The following is an 18,103-nucleotide window of genomic DNA, read 5'->3' as shown; positions in this document are numbered from 1 at the left end:
CTATTTCAAATTAGCTATCTTTGTGACAAGTGTTGTTCTCCCAGGATCCCAGAGCACATGCCTGGCTCTGGGGACTACTCACGTTTCCGAGCAGTTTGTGGTTTGAAACAGGCCCATTTACCAAGGTCTCTCCCACTTATTTTTGCTCCAGACTTTCCACCAGTTGTTGCCTGTACTTTAGAACAAAGGTCTAGAATCTTTTTTCCACCTCTGATCTGGAAAAAACCAGCCAGGCTGGGCCAGTAGGACAGAATGTCTTTTTGAGTATCTTAAAGGATCTAGTTACTAAGAGTCTTGTCAGGCTCACTTTTAGCATAATCAGGATGTAGTTTTTACAAAATGCTCAACCATCTTCCTTTAAGGTGCTGCCACCACATGGATTAGGAATTACTAACCTTTTGACCTTACTCAAAAAACCCTAGTCCCTTTACCAAAAAAACTAAGTCAGCTGGATGCTTTATCTCAATGTAGCGAGTCCTAAAATACTCAATATTTCTCTTGGACTTAATTGCAGGAAACCCATATGATCGTCTACCTTATAGATGTTTCCTTCACTCCAAAGTGAATGTGAAGTTGGCAGTCAAGACTGAGTATTGTATTCTGTATCCACTTTGTGATCTGACTTCACCTTTGCCCTCCAAGCCCAAGGGGCTTCTTTGTTGGCCCTCAGAGCTTACTCAGCCTTTCTGTCCCTGGGTAAATAGTAATGTGGCAGTGATTGCGGTGAAGTGACACCATGCTGTCCTTGGAGCTCGAGTCTCCTCTAAACTGAGTGAGCCAGGCTTGAGTTAAAGAGTCTCACAGGCTTGGGGCCTCTGTGCCTTCCCCTTTGGGAGCAGCCTGTGGCCTCTTTCTTACATGCTGGCCCCAACTGACTCAGCCCAGTAATGCCGTACCCTGAGATGTACAGGTGTGATTTGACAGGAGCTTTTCACCCTTTACAAACTGGGCCTCCTAATGAGAATGTAGGCTCATAGAGCAATAATTCACGTGTAGGTGGCCTGTAAGGAAAGTTTTAACAAAAGAGTTGGTTGAGAAGCTGATTTATTTTCTTGCTTTAACTCTCTTGTCATGTGCTGAGTGGGGGCGTAAGAGGAGGGGCGGGTGGGGAATGGTGCTGCTGAAAGCATTTGTCTTCATTTCTGCCATCTCCCAGTGTTTATTACCCTGTGATCGGCAGATGAGGAAAGCTGCCAGTCAAACCCACGTTCAGCACATTTCCATTTCCCTTCATTGCAGATTTTAGGCTTTTGAAATTTGCATCCTCTTTGCAGCAGTAAAGGTCGTTTCCCTCCTGCTGCTGACAAGTCCAAGACCCTCTGGTCCAATTGCTCTTACTTGTGCTTTCACCAAACAATGAAAGCCACAGGAGCCTCAGCAATCTAAGACAGGTGATTGGTGAGAGCTGTTCAGTGTTTGAGTCGGTCAGTCGCTCTCTTTGTCTTTCTCTCTCACCTCTTTCTCCCTCAGTACTTTTCCCCTCCTCCCCCCACCCCATCTCTGCCCATCCCTCTACTGCTCAGGCACCCACCATAAGCAGCCCCGTTGTGCAACGGTGAGATGATGACAGCTTTCCGGACTCCTTTCCTGGCTTCACTCGGGGACCTGCCTAAGCCAGTGTCCTTCCAGAAGCAGAGGTTGCTAGGACCTAAATATAGGAAATGCCAGGTTGTGGGGGATGTGGAAGTGGAGGTAGAGTAATTCTTAATACTCTCATCCACCTGCATGTCTTCAGTCAGAAGTAGAGGCTTTGAGGAAATCCCTGCCTGGTGGGAGTCAATGCAAGGTTTTTTGTTTTTGTGTTGGGGTTGTTGGGCTTTTTTTTCCCTCCATTTCTCCTGAATATATTGGGGTTTGGAATGCTGTTCCTAAATATCTTTCAGTAGCATGTGTTCTTGTGAGCTTATTTGTGTTTGTCTTAAATAATGTTTGTGGGTGGAAGGAAGGTAATGATATTCATTTCTTTGAAAATGGATGTTCTGCTTTCATAATTACTTGTCCCAATTACATCATTAGTGTAAGTGTAGATAATTGCTTCATTAGGACATACATATCAAAGAAGGGGAGATCTACAGAATGGTTGATGAAAACAGGCCTCAGCGTCTTCATCTACCCACACAGGAGCATCTTAGCTTGACTTCAGAGAGCAAGCAGGTACCAGTCACCCTGCCAACAGTCAAGATTAATCCTGGGTTTTAATGTGATAGGAGGAAGGAGTGAAGACCCAGTGAAGAGCAGCTTACTCCTTTGCTTTAGGCTGGTGATGCATTGCTGAACTCCTGCTGTGCATTCTCTCTTTTAAGACACATTAAAAACGAATGCCAGGGCTTCCCTGGCGGCGCAGTGGTTGAGAATCTGCCTGCCGATGCAGGGGACACGGGTTCGTGCCCCAGTCCGGGAAGATCCCACATGCCGCGGAGCGGCTGGGCCCGTGAGCCATGGTCACTGAGCCTGCGCTCCACAACAGGAGAGGCCACAACTGTGAGAGGCCCGTGTACCACAAAAAAAAAAAAAAAAATGGCTTAGATGGTAAATTTTATGTTATGTGCTTTTTACCACAATTTTTTAAAAAGCTAATATCAGATTCTGTGTGCTACTTACTCCAGATAGGAAGGCTCTATCCACTGCTCTGACCCTAATGACCATCAGGTTAATTTCTCTTCCTCCTCTTGGCCTGTTATAAAGCTTACTCTGCTATGGCCACATAATCCTGGTTTGAATTGTTGTTTTGAGAAAAATTTTGATGACACTGTGATGCGTAGAAATCTTTCATAGCTGTTTCTTTCCCCTTCCTTGCACAGTATCTGTATTCCAGGTCTTACTAATATCCTTGTTGAGTTCACAGGCTATAATTTATTATTTTGTTGGCCTCATCTAATGCCTTTGACCTCAACAATATCTTTCTTGGGTCTGCTCCTAAAGTTCATGATTTGTATGTGGACTAATGCTACCCTTGTGTGTGTTTGGGTTTTTTGTTTTTTGTTTTTGCGGTACGCGGGCCCCTCACTGCCATGGCCTCCCCAGTTGCGGAGAACAGGCTCCGGACGTGCAAGCTCAGCGGCCATGGCTCACGGGCCCAGCTGCTCTGCGGCACGTGGCGCTCCACAACAGGAGAGGCCACAACTGTGAGAGGCCCGTGTACCACAAAAAAAAAAAAAAAAATGGCTTAGATGGTAAATTTTATGTTATGTGCTTTTTACCACAATTTTTTAAAAAGCTAATATCAGATTCTGTGTGCTACTTACTCCAGATAGGAAGGCTCTATCCACTGCTCTGACCCTAATGACCATCAGGTTAATTTCTCTTCCTCCTCTTGGCCTGTTATAAAGCTTACTCTGCTATGGCCACATAATCCTGGTTTGAATTGTTGTTTTGAGAAAAATTTTGATGACACTGTGATGCGTAGAAATCTTTCATAGCTGTTTCTTTCCCCTTCCTTGCACAGTATCTGTATTCCAGGTCTTACTAATATCCTTGTTGAGTTCACAGGCTATAATTTATTATTTTGTTGGCCTCATCTAATGCCTTTGACCTCAACAATATCTTTCTTGGGTCTGCTCCTAAAGTTCATGATTTGTATGTGGACTAATGCTACCCTTGTGTGTGTTTGGGTTTTTTGTTTTTTGTTTTTGCGGTACGCGGGCCCCTCACTGCCATGGCCTCCCCAGTTGCGGAGAACAGGCTCCGGACGTGCAAGCTCAGCGGCCATGGCTCACGGGCCCAGCTGCTCTGCGGCACGTGGGATCCTCCCGGACCGGGGCACGAACCCATGTCCCCTGCATTGGCAGGCTGATTCCCAACCACTGCGCCACCAGGGAAGCCAGCTACCCTTGTTTTTATGAGCAGGAGCTTTAGAGCCTTTAGGAGTTTACTGGACAATAAAATTATGTTGGTTTAGGGACCCGATTCCTGCTAAGAGCGCGTATAGTCGGGAATTCTCTGGTGGTCCAATGGTTAGGACTCCGCGCTCTCACTGCCTAGGGCCCAGATTCGATCCCTGGTCAGGGAGCTGAAAACCCCACAAGCTGCAGGGTGTGGCTTCCCCCCCCCAAAATGGAAACATATAGTCAATGACATCTGTATCTACAAAATACTTACCCTTTAATTTATGTTAAATATATTTCAGAGCCGGGAATTCTCTGGTGGTCCAGTGGTTAGGGCTCCACACTTTCACTGCCATGGGCACAGGTTCCTGCAAGCTGCACAGCGCAGCTGGGGGAGGGGAATATATATATATATATATATATATATATATATATATATATATATATATATAAATATTTCAGACCTTTATTGTATAATGGTTGATCTCAACATCAGTTTCAGTGACCAATTAGAGCAATTATTAAACAGCCTAAGTCTGATAGACCACATACCTTACTGAGAATATTTCCTATGTCATAATTATAGTCACCCATATGATATTTTGGGGGGTCTTGTTTTGTTTTCATTTATTTTTTATTGAGGTAACATTGGTTTATAACATTATATAAGTCTCATGTGTGGAATATAAAAAATAAAACAAAAATAAGTGAACAAACCAAACCAAACCAAACATGTAGATACAGAGAACAGAGTAGTGGGGTTTTATTTTTGTGTTTTTACAGACAATGATGTCCCCTAATACTCCTCTTATCTTTTATTTTAGCCTCAGAAAAAAGCAAAGACTCGCTTCAGCTATAAGTGATATATTCAGAATTGTTTTGTTTTGTTTTTTTTTTTACTTTTTTTTGGCTGCGTTGAGTTTTCATTGCTGTGCGTGGGCTTTCTTCTAGTTGCGGTGTGCAGGGGCTGCTCTTTGTTGCAGTGGGCGGGCTTCTCATTGCGGTGGCTTCTCTTGTTGCGGAGCATGGGCTCTAGGTTTGTGGGCTTCAGTAGTTGTGGCACGTGGGCTCAGTAGTTGTGGCTCACGGGCTCTAGAGCACAGGCTCAGTAGTTGTAGCACGACGGCTCTAGAGTGCAGGCTCATTAGTTGTGGCACACGGGCTTAGTTGCTTCGCGGCATGGAATCTTCCCGGACCAGGGCTCGAACCCGTGTCCCCTGCATTGGCAGGCAGATTCTTGCAAAGTATAAAAGTGGAGATATATTTAAAACATATTTCCAGAAACACATGACTAATGAGCAGTAAGAGATAAGCACAGAAATGTAGATGGCAGACAGATTGTTGAGGGCCTTGAATAACAAACCAAGGAACCGAGCTCGGTTTAGGCAACGAGGAGCCATTAAAGATTTTTGAGCAGATGAGTGACACAATCAAAACTCTGCTTTTAAAAGTAATCAATCTGGTATTCAAAGATGGATTGGAGTGAGGAGAGTGGAGAGGAAGATAGATAGATGGTTTTGTAAAGGACAAGGGCCCATAGCTTAGTGATAACTGCAAGATTCTTTCATGATGTTACTTACTCACACCCTAAGCGGCCTATAGAGAAGTTTGCAGGTTGTCATGCATTCTTTATGATGACTTCGGATAGAGTTCGTCTTTAAAAGGTATGGGTAGCATCATGCTCACTGGCTTTTCAGGCATCCCTGAAGGGTGATAGCAGGCCCAGTGTTTCCTTAGGAGTTTATCTCAGCAGCTCTGGCAGAAAGGAAGAGACTAAAACATATCTTAAACTCCTTTGCTTTCCCTTGTGAAATATCCCTTTCAAAAACTAGAATTTTGCCACAGGCCTTTCTCAGAAATTTATCTAACTTGACATTAAAAATAAATCTTTCGTTTCTTCAAGGTAAGATGTTTTAAGGTGGCATCTGAGAGAAAAGCTTAGGGCTGGGCATCTGTTTTTACGTTTCATCTGTGCAGACAGACTGTTCCTAGTGTGAACCCAGGAAGCCTACGGCCTAAGAGCCTCCGCTTTTATTGGGTACAAAGTTTGTGTGACCATATGCCATTCATAGCTGCCTGCTGGATGGTTTCACCAGTGTAGTAGCTCAGGCTTTACATGGTATAAACGTGATTCACTGAGACACAGGATATGTTTCTGTGGGAGAAATCTTTCATGTCAAGAATTCCAAGTAAACGGAATATGGCTGTCTCTGCCCACCTTTGGAATTTTGTGGGACTCCACATCCCAGAGTATTTCACTTTAGCCAATTACTGCCTCACCCATTCTTTGTTGGACAAGGTTTGAGATTGTGGGGAAGCATTTAAAGGTCTTTTACCTTGTGTCCCCAGCTTCTTGCTTGTTTACTTCCTTCCTATCCCCTTTCTCCCTCCCTTCAATGGTGAGAAATTATTTTAATATAAAGAAGTATAAATACATACATACAGGCACACACATATATAACAAGCATCTGTGCCGCCACACCAAGATTTAATAGTTGTTAACATTTTGCCCTGCTTGCCTCAGTTCTTTTTTTTTCTGGCTGCCGCGCAGCATGCAGGATCTTAGTTCCCCGACCAGGGATCGAAACCATGCTCCCTGCAGTGCAAGCGGGGAGCCCTAACCACTGGACCTCCAGGGAATTTCCCCCCTCAATATATATATATATTTTTAATATGGAACACTTCACGAATTTGCGTGTCATTCCTTGCGCACCGGCCATGCTAATCTTCTCTGCATTGTTCCAATTTTAGTATATGTGCCACCGAAGCGAGCGCCCCCCTCAATTCTTAAAAATAAAATCTTTTCAGATAAAGTCGAAGTTCCCTTTGACTTCCATAATTATATTTCCCGTTCTACCTAGAGGCAGCCTCTATCATGAATTTGGTTTATATAATTGCGGTCCCTCTTTTATAACTTAATATGTTAGTAAAATATCATTGCTTTGTGTTTGTTTTTTTTAAATCTATTTATTTTTTAATATTTTTGGCTGCGTTGGGTCTTCGTTGCTGGGCGCGGGCTTTCTCTAGTTGCGGCGAGCAGGGGCTACTCTTCGTTGCAGTGCGCAGGCTTCTCATTGCAGAGACTTCTCTTTGTTTTGGAGCACGGACTCTAGGCACACGGGCTGCAGTACTTGTGGCTCACGGTCTCTAGAGCACAGGCTCAGTAGCTGTGGCGCACAGGCTTAGTTGCTCCGCGGCATGTGGGATCTTCCTGGACCAGGGCTCGAACCTGTGTCTCCTGCATTAGCAGGCGGATTCTAAACTACTGCGCCACCAGGGAAGCCCTGCTTTGTGTTTTAAGAGTTGTATTTTTATAAATGGTATCATACCATATGTATCATTTTTGAAACTTTTATAATTCAATATTATATTTTTCATCAATCCACAATGACAGTTTGATTGATTTGGTTTGTTCCTTTTAATTGTTGCCTAGTATTCATTTATACACATTATCTATTCCCTATTGAAGAACATGAAACTTTCTAGATTTTTACTATAACAACATGCCTTGAACTTTCTTGACATATGTCCTTGTGTACATCTGTGGCATTTTTTGTAAGATATTCACCCAGAGGTGGAATTGTTCTGACTCCTTTTTAGTCAAATAGCACAGATTTATTGGCTACCAAAGACATAACCCTCTTCTTAGATATATGAAGGGCATCTCAGAGTATCATTCTGTCACTTGGTAAAAATGGAAAACTTGAGGTTTTTGAATTTTATTGCAAACCCAGGATCAAGGAGTTTTTCTCAAGTCCTTCAACTAGTTAGCTTCATGAAACAAATAAATGTATATGTTGAATATAGGGGATATTAAATGGTAAAACGTACAATTTTTCCATAGATCATTATAAAGGTAACTTCTCACTCTTCCTGTTTTCCCTTTTAAATCTTGTTTAAAAAACAAAACCAAACAGGTTCATTGTAATTCAGCTAATATCAAAATATGTACTGTAAAATGCTTAAGTCTCTCTTCACCACTCTTATCCTCAGTCCCATTCCCCAAAGGGAATTCTAAGTCCTGCGACTGTACAGTATTTAAAATTTAAGTGGAAAGTTGACCCCTTTCTCTCAAGGAGTTCACCATCTTTGGAGTATATCTTTCCAAATTTTTCTCTATGCCTCATCACACGCATATATATTTATATACCTATTTGTTTCTTCATTTTGTTTTTTAATAGAGATGGGATCATACAGAACAATATATCAAGGACATCTTTCTGTATCGGTACATACAGATCTACTTTTTTCTCTTGGATGGCTGAATGGTGTTCCATAGTATAATTGACCGTAGTTTGTTAAGCTGTTTCTTTCTCGATGGATGTTTCAGTTTATTTATAATTAAAGACAAGCTCTTTTTGCAAACTGTAATTGCTTAGTCCCATTGCTGGATGTATATACTGGACTGAAAATTAACATATGATTTGGTTCTTTATAATTCAGCCTATCCCTATAATAGATATAGATAGTAAGGACTGTCTAGGGCATGTCTTCTCACTTGCGGAAGGACAGTTCATAAGGCTAGCAGTGACCTTCCTTGCAGCTCCCATTGGTGCTCCTCACCCTTTGTAACTGTATGAATGGCAAATTCTAAGTACTGCGACTGTACAATATTTAAAATTTAAGTGAAAAGTTGACCCCCTTCTCTCAAGGAGTTCACTATCTTAAAGAAGAAGGAAAGAGACCAGGCAGTATCAACTGAAAATTGATGGCTAAGTGTACGCAGAGATATAAACACTTGAACTCATTGCAGACTTTATCTACAAGATGACAAATGTTTTGTGTTATGAAAATGGCTAATGCTGTGTGGGGAGGGATTTCTCCCTAATTCTGAAAAGCTTCCAGAAGGAGATGAGATTTTATTTAGATTTTATCCAGATTGTTGTCCAGCTTCCAGGTGCATCCTTCTAAGCAGTGTCTCAATATGGGGCTTGTTAATAATGCTTTTCCACTTTATACCTGATATTAATGTCTGAACAGTGTATTTTAATTAGAAACTATTTCAAATTAGCTATCTTTGTGACAAGTGTTGTTCTCCCAGGATCCCAGAGCACATGCCTGGCTCTGGGGACTACTCACGTTTCCGAGCAGTTTGTGGTTTGAAACAGGCCCATTTACCAAGGTCTCTCCCACTTATTTTTGCTCCAGACTTTCCACCAGTTGTTGCCTGTACTTTAGAACAAAGGTCTAGAATCTTTTTTCCACCTCTGATCTGGAAAAAACCAGCCAGGCTGGGCCAGTAGGACAGAATGTCTTTTTGAGTATCTTAAAGGATCTAGTTACTAAGAGTCTTGTCAGGCTCACTTTTAGCATAATCAGGATGTAGTTTTTACAAAATGCTCAACCATCTTCCTTTAAGGTGCTGCCACCACATGGATTAGGAATTACTAACCTTTTGACCTTACTCAAAAAACCCTAGTCCCTTTACCAAAAAAACTAAGTCAGCTGGATGCTTTATCTCAATGTAGCGAGTCCTAAAATACTCAATATTTCTCTTGGACTTAATTGCAGGAAACCCATATGATCGTCTACCTTATAGATGTTTCCTTCACTCCAAAGTGAATGTGAAGTTGGCAGTCAAGACTGAGTATTGTATTCTGTATCCACTTTGTGATCTGACTTCACCTTTGCCCTCCAAGCCCAAGGGGCTTCTTTGTTGGCCCTCAGAGCTTACTCAGCCTTTCTGTCCCTGGGTAAATAGTAATGTGGCAGTGATTGCGGTGAAGTGACACCATGCTGTCCTTGGAGCTCGAGTCTCCTCTAAACTGAGTGAGCCAGGCTTGAGTTAAAGAGTCTCACAGGCTTGGGGCCTCTGTGCCTTCCCCTTTGGGAGCAGCCTGTGGCCTCTTTCTTACATGCTGGCCCCAACTGACTCAGCCCAGTAATGCCGTACCCTGAGATGTACAGGTGTGATTTGACAGGAGCTTTTCACCCTTTACAAACTGGGCCTCCTAATGAGAATGTAGGCTCATAGAGCAATAATTCACGTGTAGGTGGCCTGTAAGGAAAGTTTTAACAAAAGAGTTGGTTGAGAAGCTGATTTATTTTCTTGCTTTAACTCTCTTGTCATGTGCTGAGTGGGGGCGTAAGAGGAGGGGCGGGTGGGGAATGGTGCTGCTGAAAGCATTTGTCTTCATTTCTGCCATCTCCCAGTGTTTATTACCCTGTGATCGGCAGATGAGGAAAGCTGCCAGTCAAACCCACGTTCAGCACATTTCCATTTCCCTTCATTGCAGATTTTAGGCTTTTGAAATTTGCATCCTCTTTGCAGCAGTAAAGGTCGTTTCCCTCCTGCTGCTGACAAGTCCAAGACCCTCTGGTCCAATTGCTCTTACTTGTGCTTTCACCAAACAATGAAAGCCACAGGAGCCTCAGCAATCTAAGACAGGTGATTGGTGAGAGCTGTTCAGTGTTTGAGTCGGTCAGTCGCTCTCTTTGTCTTTCTCTCTCACCTCTTTCTCCCTCAGTACTTTTCCCCTCCTCCCCCCACCCCATCTCTGCCCATCCCTCTACTGCTCAGGCACCCACCATAAGCAGCCCCGTTGTGCAACGGTGAGATGATGACAGCTTTCCGGACTCCTTTCCTGGCTTCACTCGGGGACCTGCCTAAGCCAGTGTCCTTCCAGAAGCAGAGGTTGCTAGGACCTAAATATAGGAAATGCCAGGTTGTGGGGGATGTGGAAGTGGAGGTAGAGTAATTCTTAATACTCTCATCCACCTGCATGTCTTCAGTCAGAAGTAGAGGCTTTGAGGAAATCCCTGCCTGGTGGGAGTCAATGCAAGGTTTTTTGTTTTTGTGTTGGGGTTGTTGGGCTTTTTTTTCCCTCCATTTCTCCTGAATATATTGGGGTTTGGAATGCTGTTCCTAAATATCTTTCAGTAGCATGTGTTCTTGTGAGCTTATTTGTGTTTGTCTTAAATAATGTTTGTGGGTGGAAGGAAGGTAATGATATTCATTTCTTTGAAAATGGATGTTCTGCTTTCATAATTACTTGTCCCAATTACATCATTAGTGTAAGTGTAGATAATTGCTTCATTAGGACATACATATCAAAGAAGGGGAGATCTACAGAATGGTTGATGAAAACAGGCCTCAGCGTCTTCATCTACCCACACAGGAGCATCTTAGCTTGACTTCAGAGAGCAAGCAGGTACCAGTCACCCTGCCAACAGTCAAGATTAATCCTGGGTTTTAATGTGATAGGAGGAAGGAGTGAAGACCCAGTGAAGAGCAGCTTACTCCTTTGCTTTAGGCTGGTGATGCATTGCTGAACTCCTGCTGTGCATTCTCTCTTTTAAGACACATTAAAAACGAATGCCAGGGCTTCCCTGGCGGCGCAGTGGTTGAGAATCTGCCTGCCGATGCAGGGGACACGGGTTCGTGCCCCAGTCCGGGAAGATCCCACATGCCGCGGAGCGGCTGGGCCCGTGAGCCATGGTCACTGAGCCTGCGCTCCACAACAGGAGAGGCCACAACTGTGAGAGGCCCGTGTACCACAAAAAAAAAAAAAAAAATGGCTTAGATGGTAAATTTTATGTTATGTGCTTTTTACCACAATTTTTTAAAAAGCTAATATCAGATTCTGTGTGCTACTTACTCCAGATAGGAAGGCTCTATCCACTGCTCTGACCCTAATGACCATCAGGTTAATTTCTCTTCCTCCTCTTGGCCTGTTATAAAGCTTACTCTGCTATGGCCACATAATCCTGGTTTGAATTGTTGTTTTGAGAAAAATTTTGATGACACTGTGATGCGTAGAAATCTTTCATAGCTGTTTCTTTCCCCTTCCTTGCACAGTATCTGTATTCCAGGTCTTACTAATATCCTTGTTGAGTTCACAGGCTATAATTTATTATTTTGTTGGCCTCATCTAATGCCTTTGACCTCAACAATATCTTTCTTGGGTCTGCTCCTAAAGTTCATGATTTGTATGTGGACTAATGCTACCCTTGTGTGTGTTTGGGTTTTTTGTTTTTTGTTTTTGCGGTACGCGGGCCCCTCACTGCCATGGCCTCCCCAGTTGCGGAGAACAGGCTCCGGACGTGCAAGCTCAGCGGCCATGGCTCACGGGCCCAGCTGCTCTGCGGCACGTGGGATCCTCCCGGACCGGGGCACGAACCCATGTCCCCTGCATTGGCAGGCTGATTCCCAACCACTGCGCCACCAGGGAAGCCAGCTACCCTTGTTTTTATGAGCAGGAGCTTTAGAGCCTTTAGGAGTTTACTGGACAATAAAATTATGTTGGTTTAGGGACCCGATTCCTGCTAAGAGCGCGTATAGTCGGGAATTCTCTGGTGGTCCAATGGTTAGGACTCCGCGCTCTCACTGCCTAGGGCCCAGATTCGATCCCTGGTCAGGGAGCTGAAAACCCCACAAGCTGCAGGGTGTGGCTTCCCCCCCCCAAAATGGAAACATATAGTCAATGACATCTGTATCTACAAAATACTTACCCTTTAATTTATGTTAAATATATTTCAGAGCCGGGAATTCTCTGGTGGTCCAGTGGTTAGGGCTCCACACTTTCACTGCCATGGGCACAGGTTCCTGCAAGCTGCACAGCGCAGCTGGGGGAGGGGAATATATATATATATATATATATATATATATATATATATATATATAAATATTTCAGACCTTTATTGTATAATGGTTGATCTCAACATCAGTTTCAGTGACCAATTAGAGCAATTATTAAACAGCCTAAGTCTGATAGACCACATACCTTACTGAGAATATTTCCTATGTCATAATTATAGTCACCCATATGATATTTTGGGGGGTCTTGTTTTGTTTTCATTTATTTTTTATTGAGGTAACATTGGTTTATAACATTATATAAGTCTCATGTGTGGAATATAAAAAATAAAACAAAAATAAGTGAACAAACCAAACCAAACCAAACATGTAGATACAGAGAACAGAGTAGTGGGGTTTTATTTTTGTGTTTTTACAGACAATGATGTCCCCTAATACTCCTCTTATCTTTTATTTTAGCCTCAGAAAAAAGCAAAGACTCGCTTCAGCTATAAGTGATATATTCAGAATTGTTTTGTTTTGTTTTTTTTTTTACTTTTTTTTGGCTGCGTTGAGTTTTCATTGCTGTGCGTGGGCTTTCTTCTAGTTGCGGTGAGCAGGGGCTGCTCTTTGTTGCAGTGGGCGGGCTTCTCATTGCGGTGGCCTCTCTTGTTGCGATGCCTCATCACACGCATATATATTTATATACCTATTTGTTTCTTCATTTTGTTTTTTAATAGAGATGGGATCATACAGAACAATATATCAAGGACATCTTTCTGTATCGGTACATACAGATCTACTTTTTTCTCTTGGATGGCTGAATGGTGTTCCATAGTATAATTGACCGTAGTTTGTTAAGCTGTTTCTTTCTCGATGGATGTTTCAGTTTATTTATAATTAAAGACAAGCTCTTTTTGCAAACTGTAATTGCTTAGTCCCATTGCTGGATGTATATACTGGACTGAAAATTAACATATGATTTGGTTCTTTATAATTCAGCCTATCCCTATAATAGATATAGATAGTAAGGACTGTCTAGGGCATGTCTTCTCACTTGCGGAAGGACAGTTCATAAGGCTAGCAGTGACCTTCCTTGCAGCTCCCATTGGTGCTCCTCACCCTTTGTAACTGTATGAATGGCAAATTCTAAGTACTGCGACTGTACAATATTTAAAATTTAAGTGAAAAGTTGACCCCCTTCTCTCAAGGAGTTCACTATCTTAAAGAAGAAGGAAAGAGACCAGGCAGTATCAACTGAAAATTGATGGCTAAGTGTACGCAGAGATATAAACACTTGAACTCATTGCAGACTTTATCTACAAGATGACAAATGTTTTGTGTTATGAAAATGGCTAATGCTGTGTGGGGAGGGATTTCTCCCTAATTCTGAAAAGCTTCCAGAAGGAGATGAGATTTTATTTAGATTTTATCCAGATTGTTGTCCAGCTTCCAGGTGCATCCTTCTAAGCAGTGTCTCAATATGGGGCTTGTTAATAATGCTTTTCCACTTTATACCTGATATTAATGTCTGAACAGTGTATTTTAATTAGAAACTATTTCAAATTAGCTATCTTTGTGACAAGTGTTGTTCTCCCAGGATCCCAGAGCACATGCCTGGCTCTGGGGACTACTCACGTTTCCGAGCAGTTTGTGGTTTGAAACAGGCCCATTTACCAAGGTCTCTCCCACTTATTTTTGCTCCAGACTTTCCACCAGTTGTTGCCTGTACTTTAGAACAAAGGTCTAGAATCTTTTTTCCACCTCTGATCTGGAAAAAACCAGCCAGGCTGGGCCAGTAGGACAGAATGTCTTTTTGAGTATCTTAAAGGATCTAGTTACTAAGAGTCTTGTCAGGCTCACTTTTAGCATAATCAGGATGTAGTTTTTACAAAATGCTCAACCATCTTCCTTTAAGGTGCTGCCACCACATGGATTAGGAATTACTAACCTTTTGACCTTACTCAAAAAACCCTAGTCCCTTTACCAAAAAAACTAAGTCAGCTGGATGCTTTATCTCAATGTAGCGAGTCCTAAAATACTCAATATTTCTCTTGGACTTAATTGCAGGAAACCCATATGATCGTCTACCTTATAGATGTTTCCTTCACTCCAAAGTGAATGTGAAGTTGGCAGTCAAGACTGAGTATTGTATTCTGTATCCACTTTGTGATCTGACTTCACCTTTGCCCTCCAAGCCCAAGGGGCTTCTTTGTTGGCCCTCAGAGCTTACTCAGCCTTTCTGTCCCTGGGTAAATAGTAATGTGGCAGTGATTGCGGTGAAGTGACACCATGCTGTCCTTGGAGCTCGAGTCTCCTCTAAACTGAGTGAGCCAGGCTTGAGTTAAAGAGTCTCACAGGCTTGGGGCCTCTGTGCCTTCCCCTTTGGGAGCAGCCTGTGGCCTCTTTCTTACATGCTGGCCCCAACTGACTCAGCCCAGTAATGCCGTACCCTGAGATGTACAGGTGTGATTTGACAGGAGCTTTTCACCCTTTACAAACTGGGCCTCCTAATGAGAATGTAGGCTCATAGAGCAATAATTCACGTGTAGGTGGCCTGTAAGGAAAGTTTTAACAAAAGAGTTGGTTGAGAAGCTGATTTATTTTCTTGCTTTAACTCTCTTGTCATGTGCTGAGTGGGGGCGTAAGAGGAGGGGCGGGTGGGGAATGGTGCTGCTGAAAGCATTTGTCTTCATTTCTGCCATCTCCCAGTGTTTATTACCCTGTGATCGGCAGATGAGGAAAGCTGCCAGTCAAACCCACGTTCAGCACATTTCCATTTCCCTTCATTGCAGATTTTAGGCTTTTGAAATTTGCATCCTCTTTGCAGCAGTAAAGGTCGTTTCCCTCCTGCTGCTGACAAGTCCAAGACCCTCTGGTCCAATTGCTCTTACTTGTGCTTTCACCAAACAATGAAAGCCACAGGAGCCTCAGCAATCTAAGACAGGTGATTGGTGAGAGCTGTTCAGTGTTTGAGTCGGTCAGTCGCTCTCTTTGTCTTTCTCTCTCACCTCTTTCTCCCTCAGTACTTTTCCCCTCCTCCCCCCACCCCATCTCTGCCCATCCCTCTACTGCTCAGGCACCCACCATAAGCAGCCCCGTTGTGCAACGGTGAGATGATGACAGCTTTCCGGACTCCTTTCCTGGCTTCACTCGGGGACCTGCCTAAGCCAGTGTCCTTCCAGAAGCAGAGGTTGCTAGGACCTAAATATAGGAAATGCCAGGTTGTGGGGGATGTGGAAGTGGAGGTAGAGTAATTCTTAATACTCTCATCCACCTGCATGTCTTCAGTCAGAAGTAGAGGCTTTGAGGAAATCCCTGCCTGGTGGGAGTCAATGCAAGGTTTTTTGTTTTTGTGTTGGGGTTGTTGGGCTTTTTTTTCCCTCCATTTCTCCTGAATATATTGGGGTTTGGAATGCTGTTCCTAAATATCTTTCAGTAGCATGTGTTCTTGTGAGCTTATTTGTGTTTGTCTTAAATAATGTTTGTGGGTGGAAGGAAGGTAATGATATTCATTTCTTTGAAAATGGATGTTCTGCTTTCATAATTACTTGTCCCAATTACATCATTAGTGTAAGTGTAGATAATTGCTTCATTAGGACATACATATCAAAGAAGGGGAGATCTACAGAATGGTTGATGAAAACAGGCCTCAGCGTCTTCATCTACCCACACAGGAGCATCTTAGCTTGACTTCAGAGAGCAAGCAGGTACCAGTCACCCTGCCAACAGTCAAGATTAATCCTGGGTTTTAATGTGATAGGAGGAAGGAGTGAAGACCCAGTGAAGAGCAGCTTACTCCTTTGCTTTAGGCTGGTGATGCATTGCTGAACTCCTGCTGTGCATTCTCTCTTTTAAGACACATTAAAAACGAATGCCAGGGCTTCCCTGGCGGCGCAGTGGTTGAGAATCTGCCTGCCGATGCAGGGGACACGGGTTCGTGCCCCAGTCCGGGAAGATCCCACATGCCGCGGAGCGGCTGGGCCCGTGAGCCATGGTCACTGAGCCTGCGCTCCACAACAGGAGAGGCCACAACTGTGAGAGGCCCGTGTACCACAAAAAAAAAAAAAAAAATGGCTTAGATGGTAAATTTTATGTTATGTGCTTTTTACCACAATTTTTTAAAAAGCTAATATCAGATTCTGTGTGCTACTTACTCCAGATAGGAAGGCTCTATCCACTGCTCTGACCCTAATGACCATCAGGTTAATTTCTCTTCCTCCTCTTGGCCTGTTATAAAGCTTACTCTGCTATGGCCACATAATCCTGGTTTGAATTGTTGTTTTGAGAAAAATTTTGATGACACTGTGATGCGTAGAAATCTTTCATAGCTGTTTCTTTCCCCTTCCTTGCACAGTATCTGTATTCCAGGTCTTACTAATATCCTTGTTGAGTTCACAGGCTATAATTTATTATTTTGTTGGCCTCATCTAATGCCTTTGACCTCAACAATATCTTTCTTGGGTCTGCTCCTAAAGTTCATGATTTGTATGTGGACTAATGCTACCCTTGTGTGTGTTTGGGTTTTTTGTTTTTTGTTTTTGCGGTACGCGGGCCCCTCACTGCCATGGCCTCCCCAGTTGCGGAGAACAGGCTCCGGACGTGCAAGCTCAGCGGCCATGGCTCACGGGCCCAGCTGCTCTGCGGCACGTGGGATCCTCCCGGACCGGGGCACGAACCCATGTCCCCTGCATTGGCAGGCTGATTCCCAACCACTGCGCCACCAGGGAAGCCAGCTACCCTTGTTTTTATGAGCAGGAGCTTTAGAGCCTTTAGGAGTTTACTGGACAATAAAATTATGTTGGTTTAGGGACCCGATTCCTGCTAAGAGCGCGTATAGTCGGGAATTCTCTGGTGGTCCAATGGTTAGGACTCCGCGCTCTCACTGCCTAGGGCCCAGATTCGATCCCTGGTCAGGGAGCTGAAAACCCCACAAGCTGCAGGGTGTGGCTTCCCCCCCCCAAAATGGAAACATATAGTCAATGACATCTGTATCTACAAAATACTTACCCTTTAATTTATGTTAAATATATTTCAGAGCCGGGAATTCTCTGGTGGTCCAGTGGTTAGGGCTCCACACTTTCACTGCCATGGGCACAGGTTCCTGCAAGCTGCACAGCGCAGCTGGGGGAGGGGAATATATATATATATATATATATATATATATATATATATATATATATATATAAATATTTCAGACCTTTATTGTATAATGGTTGATCTCAACATCAGTTTCAGTGACCAATTAGAGCAATTATTAAACAGCCTAAGTCTGATAGACCACATACCTTACTGAGAATATTTCCTATGTCATAATTATAGTCACCCATATGATATTTTGGGGGGTCTTGTTTTGTTTTCATTTATTTTTTATTGAGGTAACATTGGTTTATAACATTATATAAGTCTCATGTGTGGAATATAAAAAATAAAACAAAAATAAGTGAACAAACCAAACCAAACCAAACATGTAGATACAGAGAACAGAGTAGTGGGGTTTTATTTTTGTGTTTTTACAGACAATGATGTCCCCTAATACTCCTCTTATCTTTTATTTTAGCCTCAGAAAAAAGCAAAGACTCGCTTCAGCTATAAGTGATATATTCAGAATTGTTTTGTTTTGTTTTTTTTTTTACTTTTTTTTGGCTGCGTTGAGTTTTCATTGCTGTGCGTGGGCTTTCTTCTAGTTGCGGTGAGCAGGGGCTGCTCTTTGTTGCAGTGGGCGGGCTTCTCATTGCGGTGGCTTCTCTTGTTGCGGAGCATG

The 18,103-nt window shown here is 43.1% G+C and overlaps 1 protein-coding gene and 1 non-coding gene across 12 annotated transcripts in view; one reads left to right on the top strand and one right to left on the bottom strand.

Annotated features, from left to right (window-relative positions):
• The window catches only part of LOC102989160 (activating molecule in BECN1-regulated autophagy protein 1), a 164,135-nt gene that overhangs the window by 118,391 nt on the left and 27,641 nt on the right, over positions 1-18,103 (top strand). The gene's annotated exons all lie outside the window — the stretch shown is intronic.
• On the bottom strand, positions 6,492-6,599 carry LOC112067470 (U6 spliceosomal RNA). Its single transcript, XR_002893289.1, has one exon. It is a non-coding gene; the product is annotated as a U6 spliceosomal RNA (small nuclear RNA).

Source organism: Physeter macrocephalus, chromosome 16 (genome assembly GCF_002837175.3).
Source record: "Physeter macrocephalus isolate SW-GA chromosome 16, ASM283717v5, whole genome shotgun sequence".
Taxonomy (NCBI): Eukaryota; Metazoa; Chordata; class Mammalia; order Artiodactyla; family Physeteridae; genus Physeter; species Physeter macrocephalus.
The sequence above is the reverse complement of the archived record's forward strand: the minus strand, read 5'-3'. Positions and strand labels throughout refer to the sequence as shown.